This window comes from Zophobas morio, unplaced genomic scaffold (assembly GCF_036711695.1).
Source record: "Zophobas morio isolate AGI-343-1 ecotype UQ-CSIRO unplaced genomic scaffold, CSIRO_AGI_Zmor_V1 ptg000010l, whole genome shotgun sequence".
NCBI lineage: Eukaryota > Metazoa > Arthropoda > Insecta > Coleoptera > Tenebrionidae > Zophobas > Zophobas morio.
This window is the reverse complement of record NW_026972115.1, coordinates 5,800,254-5,816,733: the sequence shown is the minus strand read 5'-3', so window position 1 is coordinate 5,816,733 and position 16,480 is coordinate 5,800,254. Positions and strand designations below refer to the sequence as shown.

General features: G+C 30.4%; 1 protein-coding gene across 1 annotated transcript in view; it reads right to left on the bottom strand.

Moving 5' to 3' along the window:
- The window catches only part of LOC135126007 (uncharacterized), a 50,318-nt gene extending 37,966 nt beyond the window's left edge, over positions 1-12,352 (bottom strand). Inside the window, exon 1 of the mRNA XM_064051795.1 lies at positions 12,266-12,352. The gene's annotated coding sequence lies outside the window, so the exon portion shown is untranslated. The remainder of the gene's footprint in view (positions 1-12,265) is intronic.
- Positions 12,353-16,480: the final 4,128 nt, after the last annotated feature.

Genomic DNA, 16,480 nt, shown 5'->3' with positions numbered 1-16,480 from the left:
AAGAAATCTAAAATCATTATATAAAAATTACAGTTTTGGTTTTAATGCATTGGTGTAAATCTTATCTGTATAGAAAAGCTGGAAGGCTATACAATTTTTCGAAAGCTCAAAAAAGAGAGTTTTTTTTGTTATAGATTTAGACTTCCAGAATGTATTTTTGGCTTCATTTCTTTGAAAATTTCTATCATTTTTCCCAAATCTTGAAAAATTGTTCGCATCGGGACGCCAAAATCTACATTTCACAATTTTTTGGACATTTTTCATCTTCTTGAAAAAAAATTGATTTTTCAATAATTGAGAGAATTTGAAATTTTTTATTTTTCCTAATAATTGTACAAAAATTACCAAAAAATTCCTGTCGCTCAACTTCAGACTCCTTAAATCATCTACAACCTCAGTTCATCGATAATCCGTACCATTTTTCCTAAATCTCCCAAAAGAGACAGATATGTCAAATTTTGAGATGTACTAAAAATTAGATTTGGAGCTTGAATATTTCCAAAATAAGTCTTCGTATTGACTTTAGAAATTTTTTTCTAATAGACACGATATTTCTGTCTCACAGTGAATTTTTTAGTAATTTTGGAACTGTCAGTTTTTCCAGAATAACACCGAATACATCCTTTAAGAAAATCGCATTAAATATTCTACAATTTCAATTTTCGGTTATAATCTTTCGTCGGAGCGTTTAATACGAATATTTTTAGATAAAGCTTGTCGAAATGTATATTTCAGAATTTTTTGGCGACTTTTAATCTACTTGAAAAAAATTCATTTTTCAATAATCGAGAATTTGAATTTTTTTATTTTCCCTAATAATTGTACAAAAATTACCAAAAAATTCCTGTCGCTCAACTTCGGACTCCTTAAATCATCTACAACCTCAGTTCATCGATAATCCTTAGCATTTTTCCTAAATCTTCCAGAAGAGACAGATATGTCAAATTTTGAGATGTACTAAAAATTTGATTTGGATCATGAATATTTCCAAAATAAGTCTTCGTATTGACTTTAGAAATTTTTTTCTAATAGACAGAATATTTTTGTCTCAGATTGAATTTTTTAGTAATTTTTGAACTGTCAGTTTTTCCGGAATGACACCGAATCCATCCTTTAAAAAAATCGCATTAAATATTCTACAATTTTCAATTTTCGGTTATAATCTTTCGTCGGAACATTTAATACAGATATTTTTAGATAAAGCTCGTCGAGATCTATATTTCAGAATTTTTTGACGATTTTTCGTCCACTTGAAAAAAAAAACATTTTTCAATAATTGACAGAATCTGAAGTTTTTTATTTTTCCTAATAATTGTACAAAAATTACCAAAAAATTCCTGTTGCTCGACTTCGGACTCCTTAAATCATCTACAACTTCAGTTCATCAATAATCCTTAGCATTTTTCCTAAATCTCCCAAAAGAGACAGATATGTCAAATTTTGAGATGTACTAAAAATTTGATTTGGAGCATGAATATTTTCAAATATAATATAACAAGTGGTCTGATTTTTTCCGACAAAATTTGTGACACAAATTACCGAGTAGCTGTTGCGACGAAAATCACACGAGTCGACGAAGGAGACGAGTGTGATTTTCCAAAAGCAACAGCTACGAGTTAATTTTCACACAAATTTTGCAGAAAAAATCAGATCACGAGTTATATTCGGCTTGACAATCCAAAGATAAAATTTTTATTTACTCTTTACGGACAATAATTCACATAATTTATAGTTAGCGTAGTAGTTGAGTAACTATACCTACCTAGTCTAAATAGTAACAAAATCACAAGGCAAAACGTAAATAAATTTCTAAACATCAAATTTTGTGTGTGCTGCTGGTTGATTTTCTTGATTATGGGAGCAAGATTTGATAACAAAACTGTGTTTGAAATTCGAAATGCAGTGAAAGAAAGTCAGTGCCGAAACACTCCAAGAACGCACGATTCAATTTGGAAGCAGTTTACAGAATTTTGTGAAATATGCAAGTTTCCTCTAAATAAAGCAGTCGAAATGAACGAGGTGGCCAGTATTTTGTTAGATTATGCCTGTAACGCCAACAGAAAAGTAGTTTGTATGTTACATTATCATTTTTTTATTAAAGTTCATTTGACAAGTTTGACAAATTAATTTGACATATTTTTTTTCGCTGAAAAACAGTGTTGTTGCCTGACAGAAGACTGTTTTTTCACTGAAAAAATTGTTCGGTGAATGCCATTGGACAAATTTCAAACAATTCTGCCATTTTATTTGTTAAGAATTTTCGAGTTGGATTGTCAAAATAATTTTTCGTATTGACTTTAGAAATTTTTTTCTCATAGACACGATATTTCTGTCTGACAGTGAATTTTTTAGTAATTTTTGATCTGTCAGTTTTTCCAGAATGACACCGAATACATCCTTTAAAAAAAACGCTTTAAATATTCTACAATTTTCAATTTTCGGTTATAATCTTTCGTCGGAGCGTTTAATACGGATATTTTTAGATAAAGCTCGTCGAGATCTATATTTCAGAATTATTTGACGATTTTTCGTCTACTGGAAAAAAATCATTTTTCAAAAATTGAGAGAATTTAAATTTTTTTATTTTTCCTAATAATTGCACAAAAATTACCAAAAAATTCCTGTCGCTCAACTTCGGACTCCTTAAATCATCTACAACCTCAGTTCATCGATAATCCTTAGCATTTTTCCTAAATCTCCCAAAAGAAACAGATATGTCAAATTTTGAAATGTACTAAAAATTCGAATTGGAGCATGAATATTTTCAAAATGAGTCTTCGTATTGACTTTAGAAATTTTTTTCTAATAGACACAACATTCTTGTCTAAGCGTGAATTTTTTTTGTAATTTTTGAACTGTCAGTTTTTCCGGAATGACACCGAACAGATCCTTTAAAAAAATCGCATTAAATTTTCTACAATTTCCAGTTTTCAATTATAATTTTTCGTCGGAGCGTTTAATACGGACATTTTCTGATAAAGCTCGTGGAGATCTATATTTCAGAATTTTTTGACGATTTTTCATCTACTTGAAAAAAATTCATTTTTCAATAATTGAGAGAATTTGAAAATTTTTATTTTTCCTAATAATTGTACAAAAATTACCAAAAAATTCCTGTCGCTCAAATTCGGACTCCTTAAATCATCTACAATCTCAGTTTATTGATAATCCTTAGCATTTTTCCTAAATCTCCCAAAAGAAACAGATATGTCAAATTTTGAGATGTACTAAAAATTTGATTTGGAGTTTGAATATTTCAAAAATAAGTCGTTGTATTGACTTTAGAAATTTTTTTCCAATAGACACGATATTTCCGTCTCACAGTGAATTTTTTAGTAATTTTTGAACTGTCAGTTTTTCCGGAATGACACCGAACACATGCTTTAAGAAAAGCGCATTAAATATTTTGCAATTTTCAGTTTTCGATTATAATCTTTCGTCGGAGCGTTTAATACGGATATTTTTAGATAAAACTCGTCGAGATCTATATTTCAGAATTTTTTGACTATTTTTCATCTACTTGAAAAAAATTCATTTTTCAATAATTGAGAGAATTTGAATTTTTTTATTTTTCCTAATAATTGTACAAAAATTACCAAAAAATTCCTGTCGCGCAACTTCGAACTCCTTAAATCATGTACAACTTCAGTTCATCGATAATCCTTAGCATTTTTCCTAAATCTCCCAGAAGAGACAGATATGTCAAATTTTGAGATGTACTAAAAATTTGATTTGGAGCATGAATATTTCCAAAATAAGTCTTCGTATTGACTTTAGAAATTTTTTTCTAATAGACACGATATTTCTGTCTGACAATGAATTTTTTAGTAATTTTTGAACTGTCAGTTTTTCCGGAATGACACCGAATACATCCTTTAAAAAAATCGCATTAAATATTCCTCGATATTTAGTTTTCGGTTATAATTTTTCGTTGGAGCGTTTAATACGGATATTTTTAGATAAAGCTCGTCGAGATCTATATTTCAGAATTATTTGACGATTTTTCGTCTACTTGAAAAAAATTCATTTTTCAAAAATTGAGAGAATTTGAAATTTTTTATTTTTCCTAATAATTGCACAAAAATTACCAAAAAATTCCTGTCGCGCAACTTCGAACTCCTTAAATCATGTACAACTTCAGTTCATCGATAATCCTTAGCATTTTTCCTAAATCTCCCAGAAGAGACAGATATGTCAAATTTTGAGATGTACTAAAAATTTGATTTGGAGCATGAATATTTCCAAAATAAGTCTTCGTATTGACTTTAGAAATTTTTTTCTCATAGACACGATATTTCTGTCTCACAGTGAATTTTTTAGTAATTTTGGAACTGTCAGTTTTTCCAGAATAACACCGAATACATCCTTTAAGAAAATCGCATTAAATATTCTACAATTTCAATTTTCGGTTATAATCTTTCGTCGGAGCGTTTAATACGGATATTTTTAGATAAAGCTCGTCGAAATGTATATTTCAGAATTTTTTGACGATTTTTAATCTACTTGAAAAAAATTCATTTTTCAATAATCGAGAATTTGAATTTTTTTATTTTCCCTAATAATTGTACAAAAATTACCAAAAAATTCCTGTCGCTCAAATTCGGACTCCTTAAATCATCCACAACCTCAGTTCATCGATAATCCTTAGCATTTTTCCTAAATCTTCCAGAAGAGACAGATATGTCCAAATTTTGAGATGTACTAAAAATTTGATTTGGAGCATGAATATTTCCAAAATAAGTCTTCGTATTGACTTTAGAAATTTTTTTCTAATAGACAGAATATTTTTGTCTCAGAGTGAATTTTTTAGTAATTTTTGAACTGTCAGTTTTTCCGGAATGACACCGAATGCATCCTTTAAAAAAATCGCATTAAATATTCTACAATTTTCAATTTTCGGTTATAATCTTTCGTCGGAGCGTTTAATACGAATATTTTTATATAAAACTCGTCAAGATCTATATTTCAGAATTTTTTGACGATTTTTCGTCCACTTGAAAAAAAAAAACATTTTTCAATAATTGACAGAATCTGAAGTTTTTTATTTTTCCTAATAATTGTACAAAAATTACCAAAAAATTCCTGTTGCTCGACTTCGGACTCCTTAAATCATCTACAACTTCAGTTCATCAATAATCCTTAGCATTTTTCCTAAATCTCCCAAAAGAGACAGATATGTCAAATTTTGAGATGTACTAAAAATTTGATTTGGAGCATGAATATTTTCAAAATAATTCTTCGTATTGACTTTAGAATTTTTTTTCTAATAGATACAATATTTCTGTCTCACAGTGAATTTTTTAGTAATTTTTGAACTGTCAGTTTTTCCGGAATGACACCGAATACATCCTTTAAGAAAATCGCATTAAATATTCTACACTTTTCAGTTTTCCGTTATAATCTTTCGTCGGAGCGTTTAATACGGATATTTTTAGACAAATCTCGTCGAGATCTATATTTCAGAATTTTTTGACGATTTTTCATCTACTTGAAAAAAATTCACTTTTTAATAATTGAGAGAATTTGAAATTTTTTATTTTTCCTAATAATTGTACAAAAATTAGCAAAAAATTCCTGTCGCTCAACTTCGGACTCTTTAAATCATCTACTTCCTCAGTTCATCGATAATCCTTAGCATTTTTCCTAAGTCTCCCAGAAGAGACAGATATGTCAAATTTTGAGATGTACTAAAAATTTGATTTGGAGCATAAATATTTCCAAAATAAGTCTTCGTGTTGATTTTAAAAATTTTTTTCTAACCGACACAACATTTTTGTCTCAGGGTGAATTTTTTTGTAATTTTTGAACTGTCAGTTTTTCCGGAATGACACCGAATACATCCTTTAAGAAAATCGCATTAAATATTTTACAATTTTTAGTTTTCGATTATAATCTTTCGTCGGAGCGTTTAATACGGATATTTTTAGATAAAGCTCGTCGAGATCTATATTTCAGAATTTTTTGACAATTTTTCATCTATTTGAAAAAAATTCATTTTTCAATAATTGAGAGAATTTGAATTTTTTTATTTTTCCTAATAATTGCACAAAAATTACCAAAAAATTCGTGTCGCTCAACTTCGGACTCCTTAAATCATCTACAACCTCAGTTCATCGATAATCCTTAGCATTTTTTCTAAATCTCCCAAAAGAGACAGATATGTCAAATTTTGAGATGTACTAAAAATTTGATTTTGAGCCTGAATATTTCCAAAATAAGTCTTCGTATTGACTTTGGAAATTTTTTTCCAATAGACACGATATTTCTGTCTCATAGTGAATTTTTTAGTAATTTTTGAACTGTCAGTTTTTCCGGAATGACACCGAACACATCCTTTAAGAAAATCGCATTAAATTTTCTACAATTTTCAGTTTTCGGTTATAATTTTTCGTCGGAGCGCTTAATACGGACATTTTTAGATAAACCTCGTCGAGATTTATATTTCAGAATTTTTTGACAATTTTTCATCTATTTGAAAAAAATTCATTTTTCAATAATTGAGAGAATTTGAATTTTTTTATTTTTCCTAATAATTGTACAAAAATTACCAAAAAATTCGTGTCGCTCAACTTCGGACTCCTTAAATCATCTACAACCTCAGTTCATCGATAATCCTTAGCATTTTTTCTAAATCTCCCAAAAGAGACAGATATGTCAAATTTTGAGATGTACTAAAAATTTGATTTTGAGCCTGAATATTTCCAAAATAAGTCTTCGTATTGACTTTGGAAATTTTTTTCCAATAGACACGATATTTCTGTCTCATAGTGAATTTTTTAGTAATTTTTGAACTGTCAGTTTTTCCGGAATGACACCGAACACATCCTTTAAGAAAATCGCATTAAATTTTCTACAATTTTCAGTTTTCGGTTATAATTTTTCGTCGGAGCGCTTAATACGGACATTTTTAGATAAACCTCGTCGAGATTTATATTTCAGAATTTTTTGACAATTTTTCATCTATTTGAAAAAAATTCATTTTTCAATAATTGAGAGAATTTGAATTTTTTTATTTTTCCTAATAATTGTACAAAAATTACCAAAAAATTCGTGTCGCTCAACTTCGGACTCCTTAAATCATCTACAACCTCAGTTCATCGATAATCCTTAGCATTTTTCCTAAATCTCCCAAAAGAAACAGATATGTCAAATTTTGAGATGTACTAAAAATTTGATTTTGGGCATGAATATTTCCAAAATAAGTCTTCGTTTTGACTTTAGAAATTTTTTTCCAATAGACACGATATTTCTGTCTCACGGTGAATTTTTTAGTAACTTTTGAGTTGTCAGTTTTTCCGGAAAGACACCGAATACATCCTTTAAGAAAATCGCATTAAATTTTCTACAATTTTCAGTTTTCGGTTATAATTTTTCGTCGGAGCGTTTAATACGGATATTTTTAGATAAAGCTCGTCGAGATCTATATTTCAGAATTTTTTGACCGAATTTTCATCTACATGAAAAAATTCATTTTTCAATAATTGAAAGAATTTGAAATTTTTTATTTTTCTTAATAATTGTACAAAAATTACCAAAAAATTCCTGTCGCTCAACTTCGATGTCCTTAAATCATCTACAACCTCAGTTCATCAATAATCCTTAGCATTTTTCCTAAATCTCCCAAAAGAGACAGAAATATCAAAATTTGAGATGTACTAAAAATTTTATTTGTAGTATAAATATTTCCAAAATAAGTCTTCGTATTGGCTTTAGAAATTGTTTTCAAATAGACACGATATTTCTGTCTCACAGAAAATTTTTTAGTAATTTTGGAATTGTCAGTTTTTCCGGAATAACACCGAATAGATCCTTTAAGAAAAGCGCATTAAATATTTTACAATTTTCAGTTTTCGGTTATAATCTTTCGTCGGAGCGTTTAATACGGATATTTTTAGATAAAGCTCGTCGAGATCTATATTTAAGAATTTTTTTACAATTTTTATCATCTACTTGAAAAAAAATCATTTTTCAGTAGTTGAGAGAATTTGAAAATTTTTATTTTTCCTAATAATTGTACAAAAATTACCAAAAAATTCGTGTCGCTCAACTTCGGACTCCTTAAATCATCTACAACCTCAGTTCATCGATACTCCTTAGCATTTTTTCTAAATCTCCCAAAAGAGACAGATATGTCAAATTTTGAGATGTACTAAAAATTTGATTTGGAGCATGAATATTTCCAAAATAAGTCTTCGTATTGACTTTAGAATTTTTTTTCTCATAGACACAATATTTTTGTCTGACAGTGAATTTTTTAGTAATTTTTGAACTGTCAGTTTTCCGGAATGACACCGAATACATCCTTTAAGAAAAGCGCATTAAATATTTTACAATTTTCAGTTTTCCGTTATAATCTTTCGTCGGAGCGTTTAATACGGATATTTTTAGACAAATCTCGTCGAGATCTATATTTCAGAGTTTTTTGACGATTTTTCATCTACTTGAAAAAAATTCATTTTTCAATTATTGAGAGAATTTGAAACTTTTTATTTTCCCTAATAATTATACAAAAATTACCAAAAAATTCCTGTCGCTCAACTTCGGACTCCTTAAATCATCTACAACCTCAGTTCATCGATAATCCTTAGCATTTTTCCTAAATCTTCAAAAAGAGACAGATATGTCAAATTTTGAGATGTATTAAAAATTTGATTTGGAGCATGAATATTTCCAAAATAAGTCTTCGTATTGACTTTAGAAATTTTTTTCTAATAGACACGATATTTCCGTCTCACAGTGAATTTTTTAGTAATTTTTGAACTGTTAGTTTTTCCGGAATGATACCGAACACATCCTTTAAGAAAATCGCATTAAATGTTTTACAATTTTCAGTTTTCGATTATAATTTTTCGTCGGAGCGTTTAATACGAATATTTTTAGATAAAGCTCGTCGAGATCTATATTTCAGAATTTTTTGACGATTTTTCATCTACTTGAAAAAAATTCATTTTTCAATAATTGAGAGAATTTGAATTTTTTTATTTTTCCTAATAATTGTACAAAAATTACCAAAAAATTCCTGTCGCTCAACTTCGAACTCCTTAAATCCTCTACGACCTCAGTTTATCGATAAGCCTTAGCATTTTTCCTAAATCCCCCAAAAGAAACAGATATGTAAAATTTTGAGATGTACTAAAAATTTGATTTGGAGGATGAATATTTCCAAAATAAGTCTTCGTGTTGATTTTAGAAATTTTTTTCTAATAGATACAACATTTTTGTCTCAGGGTGAATTTTTTTGTAATTTTTGAACTGTCGGTTTTTCCGGAATGACACCGAACACATCCTTTAAGAAAATCGCATTAAATTTTCTACAATTTTCAATTTTCGGTTATAATCTTTCGTCGGAGCGTTTGATACGAATATTTTTAGATAAAGCTCGTCGAGATCTATATTTCAGAATTTTTTGACGATTTTTCATCAACTTGAAAAAAATTCATTTTTCAATAATTGAGAGAATTTGAAATTTTTTATTTTTCCTAATAATTATACAAAAATTACCAAAAAAGTCCTGTCGCTCAACTTCAGACCCCTTAAATCATCTACAACCTCAGTTCGTCGATAATTTTTAGCACTTTTCCTAAATCTCCGAAAAGAGACAGATATGTAAAATTTTGAGATGTACTAAAAATTTTATTTGGAGCATGAATATTTCCAAAATAAGTCTTCGTATTGACTTTAGAATTTTTTTTTCTAAGAGACAGAACATTTTTGTCTCAGGGTGAATTTTTTAATAATTTTTGAACTGTCAGTTGTTCCGAAGAAACACCGAACACATCCTTTAAGAAAATCGCATTAAATATTCTACAATTTTCAGCTTTCGGTTATAATCTTTCGCCGGAGCGTTTAATACGGATATTTTTAGATAAAGCTCGTCGAGATCTATATTTCAGAATTTTTTGACGATTTTTCATCTACTTGAAAAAAATTAATTTTTCAATAATTGAGAGAATTTGAAACTTTTTATTTTTCCTAATAATTGTACAAAAATTACCAAAAAATTCCTGTCGCTCAACTTCAGACTCCTTAAATCATCTACAACCTCAGTTCAGCGATAATCCTTAGCATTTTTCCTAATTCTCCCAAAAGAGACAGATATGTCAAATTTTGAGATGTACTAAAAATTTGATTTTGGGCATGAATATTTCCAAAATAAGTCTTCGTTTTGACTTTAGAAATGTTTTTCCAATAGATACGATATTTCTGTCTCACAGTGAATTTTTTAGTAATTTTTGAACTGTTCGTTTTTCCAGAATGACACCGAATACATCCTTTAAGAAAATCACTTTAAATATTCTACAATTTTCAATTTTCGGTTATAATCTTTCGTCGGAGCGTTTAATATGGATATTTTTAGATAAAGCTCGCCGAGATCTATATTTCAGAATTTTTTTACAATTTTTCATCTACTTGAAAAAAATCATTTTTCAGTAGTTGCGAGAATTTGAAATTTTTTATTTTTCCTAATAATTGTACAAAAATTACCAAAAAATTCCTGCCACTCAACTTCGGACTCTTTAAATCATCTACAACCTCAATTCATCGATAATTCTTACCATTTTTCCAAAATCTCACAAAAAAATATGTCAAATTTTGAGATGTACTAAAAATTTAATTTTGAGCATGACTATTTAAAAAATCAGTCATCGTATCGATCTTGAAATTTTTTTTCTAATAGACAGAACATTTTTGTCTCAGGGTGAATTTTTTTGTAATTTTTGAACTGTCAGTTTTTCCGGAATGACACCGAACACATCCTTTAAGAAAATCGCATTAAATTTTCTGAAATTTTCAATTTTCGGTTAAAATTTTTCGTCGGAACTTTTAATTCGGATATTTTCAGATAAAGCTCGTCGAGATCAATATTTCAGAATTTTTTCACGATTTTTCATCTACTTCAAAAAAATTAATTTTTCAATAATTGAGAGAATTTGAAATTTTTTATTTTTCCTAATAATTGTACAAAAATTACCAAAAAATTCCTGTCGCTCAACTTCGGACTCCTTAAATCATCTACAGCCTCAGTTGCTCGATAAGCCTTAGCATTTTCCCTTTATCTCCCAAAAGAGACAGATATGTCAAATTTTGAGATGTACTAAAAATTTGATTGGGAGCATGAATATTTCCAAAATAAGTCTTCGTATTGACTTTAGAAATTTTTTTCAAATAGATACGATATTTCTGTCTCACAGTGAATTTTTTAGTAATTTTTGAACTGTCAATTTTTCCGGAATGACACCGAATACATCCTTTAAGAAAATCGCATTAAATTTTCATCAATTTTCAGTTTTCGGTTATAATTTTTCGTCGGAGCGTTTAATACGGATATTTTTAGATAAAGCTCGTCGAGATCTATATTTCAGAATTTTTTGAGGATTTTTTATCTACTTGAAAAAAATTGATTTTTCAGTAATTGAAAGAATTTGAAATTTTTTATTTTTCCTAATAATTCTACAAAAGTTACCAAAAAGTTCCTGTCGCTCAACTTCGGACTCTTTAAATCATCTACAACCTCAGTTCATCGATAACCCTTATCATTTTTCCTAAATCTCCCAGAAGAGACAGATATGTCAAATTTTGTGATGTACTAAAAATTTGATTTGGAGCATGAATATTTCCAAAATAAGTCTTCGTATTGACTTTAGAAATTTTTTTCTAATAGACACGATATTTCTGTCTCACAGTGATTTTTTTAGTAATTTTTGAATTTTCAGTTTTTCCGGAATGACACCGAACACATCCTTTAAGCAAAACGCATTAAATATTCTATAATTTTCAGTTTTCAGTTCTAAAAAACCCGCGAATTTTCTCTCAAAAAAATATCACCCGGTGACAATTTCCACGCATGATTTATCCTCCGGACTTCGCAGCGCTTTATGCCGTAATCACCATTACGCGAGCGTCGGGGGCGGCGGTGGGGTTGCAGGACGTTTTAAATGCATCGCGCGATGCCGCCGTATACATGCCTGCATTCTTACATTATTAAATCTGAATAACTACACGACTTTAGCGGAGCTCGGCGGCAGAAATATTTAACGGGGCGGTGGTGTGGGGCGGCCGCCATCAAATACCGGAGAGCTTGCCCGAACACTGCTCTGAACAGTGAATAATAGTTGTCTTTGCAAATAATTACAGAGCGCCCGGGGGCAGGCTCGGCCTCCATGCAACTGTCACGGATGACGGCAGGCATTCGCACTACGAAAGCGACTATTGGATCGACGAAGCTGGAAAAATAAGCGCGATCCGGGGGAGGAATTTGACTTACCCGGATCGGGGAACGGGGACCAACGAAATGACTTTTGTTATGTCAACCACAAAACTACATCGGGGGCGGTGTGACGGCGATCTGACGGAGATTACAGCGGATGGTTAATAATCGGGCGTTGCCTAGGAATTACCGATAATTTTTAACAAGAGTTGAATTTATTTGTTCCTGAACTTTCGCTACTTTTTACTAAGGAAAGTTTCCTATTTCCGTCTGTCGGACTGTCTGTCAGTCTGCCGTCTGTCCGGATTTTTATTACACAGATATTCTCTGAAACTACCAAACCAGTAATAATTGTTGCCAAATTTGATATGTAAATATATTAGGAATATGATGTAGATGATACAACACTTGTGGTGTATGATTCCGGGTTGAGTTTTCACCATGGACGTCCACATTTTCTAATTATTTAGCTTTGAAATTGCAAAATCGAGTGTTCTGAAATTTTCCAAACGTTTTAAGGTTATGGTAATCATGGTAAATGATTAATCAAAATTTATTCGTTTATCCCCTTCCAAAAATTTGATGACGTGATCATAAAATTTTGTAATGAAGAAACTCACTTTCTGGTTTTTCCAATTTTTCGATTTTTCAATGTTTTGATTTCATAATTTTTAGTTTCTTCAACATTATTTTTTTCACTTTCAAATTTTTCATTTCTTCGTTTCTTCAATTTTTCAATTTGTAATTTTTCAATCTTGCAACTTTTCGATATTACAATTTTACTTTTTGTGATTTTTCATTATCTCAGTTTTTAATTTTTCGATTTTTCATTTTCTCGATTTCATATCACAATTTACGTGTTTATTTTCATTTTTTTGTTTCTTTGGATTTTATAATTTTTGTTTCAATTCCGTGATTAACCATTTTTAAAATTTTTCAATTTTTGGATTTTGGAATTATCCGATTTTTAGATTTTGGACTTCTTGAAAACCCAAAAAACTGAAAAAACGACAAATTTCAAAATCGAAACAGTGGAAAATTCAAGAGCTGAAAAAACGAAAAATCGAGAACTTGAAAATCTAAAAATCGAAAAAAATTTGTGCATTGAACAATTATTGGAAACAAGAACAAACAATCCAAAAAAAACCTAAAATTGAAAAATTATAGAATCGTCAAAATTATAAAGTCGAAAACACTGAAAGATCGAAAAATTGAAAATGAGATTTTTTAACTTATAATTTTTTGTTACATATTTAAAATGAAAACTAGAAAAACTTCAAATCAAAAATTAAAGAAACAAAAAGTTGAAAAAACGAAAAATTCTAAATCGGAAAACTAAGATATCTTAGAGAGAGCGTATTAGCAGTGATAAGACCGACACTCTCTCTTTAATTAATTTTTAGTGGTTAAAGTGCCTTGTTTTTTCTTGAATTTTGGACAGTGTCTGGAAATTAGGATTATCTACGCCCTGTGTCACTGTTGTCGCCTTTTGATTGCGTAAGTTAAGGGGTTTCTCTATTTTGTACGTGGCTTCTGCATTTTTTGCCCTTTCACGTGATAACGTTATCTTGGTTTTATTGATTAATTAGCTTTAGCTTTTTGCTACAATATAGCTGTATCCTCTGTCTCTTTTGTTTTACCTTCCCTGGTCTAGTCTGTTTGTCAAGTACTGTCAGTCACCACGACGGACCGCGTTGGTGTGAAGAATTGTTTCCTTGTTATCCTATTAATATGGCAGTTCTATGTTTAATTTGTGAGAATGCTATCACCCCTACGACTCCTTCTACAAAATGTGGTACATGCAAAAAACATGCACATATTAAATGTTTAAAACTGAGTGAGTCTGAAATAGCTGAAATAATAAACGACAAATCTTCTTGGATTTGTCCTAAATGCTCGCCTTCTAGTAACATAATCTCAATTGAAAAAATTGAGGAAATCATTATAAAACAACTAAGTGTGGTGCAACAGGACATTAAACAAACTATTGAAAATCACTTCAAAGCTATCAATGACAGATTAACAACCGTTGAGGATAATGTACGACTAATTCAGGAGGAATGGGCAGCGTTTAAGACGTCTAATACAATGCCTAATAACAATTCATCTGATCTTAATGTGATTGTGGCCGAAATTGAGGAGCGTAAAAGACGGAGCTCTAATGTACTATTGTTTAATTTACCTGAATCTTCTTCTACATCGATTGCACAAAGGGTTGCGGACGATTTGCAACAGGTTATGTCTATTTTATCCCCGTTGGGTTTCATTTCTCATCCTCAAAAAGTTATTCGCATTGGTCCTCCTAAGTCTAACACTGTTCGTCCTTTGAGAATAGTTTGTGAAAATGAGAATCTGGCTAAAGACATTCTCCGCTCAAACAAAAATAACCCTAATCGTGATAAATTCTTTCGTCCTGATTTAACTAAACTTCAGCGTGATTTTAATAATGATATTCGCCGTGAATTTAAGGACAGGGTTTCTAAAGGTGAGAAGGACGTAACTTTAAAATACAAAAACAATCAAGCTTATATTACCAAAACAAGTTCATCTCGCAATAGTTTTTCAAAAAAGTAATAAACTTTTACTATCAGAATGTTGGTGGCCTTAGGTCAAAATTAAAGGAATTTTCGTTAATGGTTAATTCTAGTGTTTACGATATTATTATTATTTCGGAATCCTGGCTTTGCAGCAGTATTTCCAACGAAGAACTGGGTTTAAATAATTATAGCATTTTTCGTGCTGATCGCAATGTTGATTATACGGGTAAACATCGTGGTGGTGGTGTGTTGATTGCGATCAGGAATGATTTTTGTGTTCATACTGTTCTTTGTAGTATTTCTGTGGAAAGCATTTTTGTTCATTTAAAATATAATGATTTAGATTTGATTGTTGGGGGTGTGTATATTCCTCCTGCGTCTCCTCTTAGTATTTTCGAGGATTATTGTAGTGACCTGGAATTAATTTTTGAGCGTTTTCCTGATTCATCTTATGTCATCGCCGGTGATTTTAATTTACCACATCTCGTCTGGAATGGTAATGATATTCTTTTTGATTCATCGACTAGTAAACATGAATATTATGACGTTATTAACTCAACTTCAGCATTTCTGAATCTTAAACAAGTTAATTTATTTCCCAATGGCAGAAACGTTTTTCTTGATCTTATTTTTACAAATATTGTTGCACTTGCAGTTTTGCCTGCTGTAGATCCTATTTTTCCTCAAAGTCTTCATCACTCTCCGTATTCATGGTATATTTCCTGCACCTCTTCATCTTCGCTTCACTCTGAAGTTCAAATATTTGACTTTAATAATGGTGACTATATTTCTTTAAATGAATTTTATGCATCGATTAATTGGGATAATTATTTTCTTGGTCTTAATTTGGATGAAAAAGTGGCAGTTTTTTATGACATAGTTTTTAACGGGTTTGAACAATTTATTCCACATAAAATATTAAGGCATAATGCTCGTAATAATTATCCGGTATGGTTCGATAAAGAATTGAAAGATCTTTGTCGCAATAAACGCATAGCGCACTCTATCTATAAAAAATCAGGCAGGTTTGAAGATTATATTTATTTTAAATCCTTGAGATCGCGATGTAAACAGTTATGTGAACAACTGTATGCTGCGTATATATCTAACGTTAATGTTAGTATTTTTAATAATCCCAAATTTTTCTGGAAATTTGTTCGTGACAAAAAGAAGAGTGACAGCAGTATTCCTGCTGAAATGACACTTGATCAGCACTCTGTAAAAGGTGGGGATGAAGTGGCTAATCTTTTTGCACAATATTTTTCTTCTGTTTACGCAGTTGATGACTTGAGGAATTTTGCTTGTTGTTTTGATTCATCGTCTCAAGTGAATGATTCTGGCTTATATATTAGTTTATCAGATGTTTTTAACCATATTTCCTTTTTGAAGTCATCTTGTAATCCTGGCCCTGATGGTGTTCCCAGCATTGTTCTAAAAAACTGTAAATTCTCTCTTTGCTTACCTTTATTTATCTTATTTCAAACGTCACTCAGTGAAGGCGTCTTTCCTCAATTATGGAAGAACAGTTATGTAATTCCCATCTTCAAATCTGGACAACGTAACAACGTGGACAATTATAGAGGGGTCTGCAACCAATCTGCAATTCCCAAATTACTTGATGCTATTGTATCCATTCAGCTCCGATGGGCATCTGCATCTATTATCTCAAGTAGTCAGCATGGTTTTTTCTCTAACAGGTCAACATTGTCTAACCTTCTTGAATACAAATCATTTT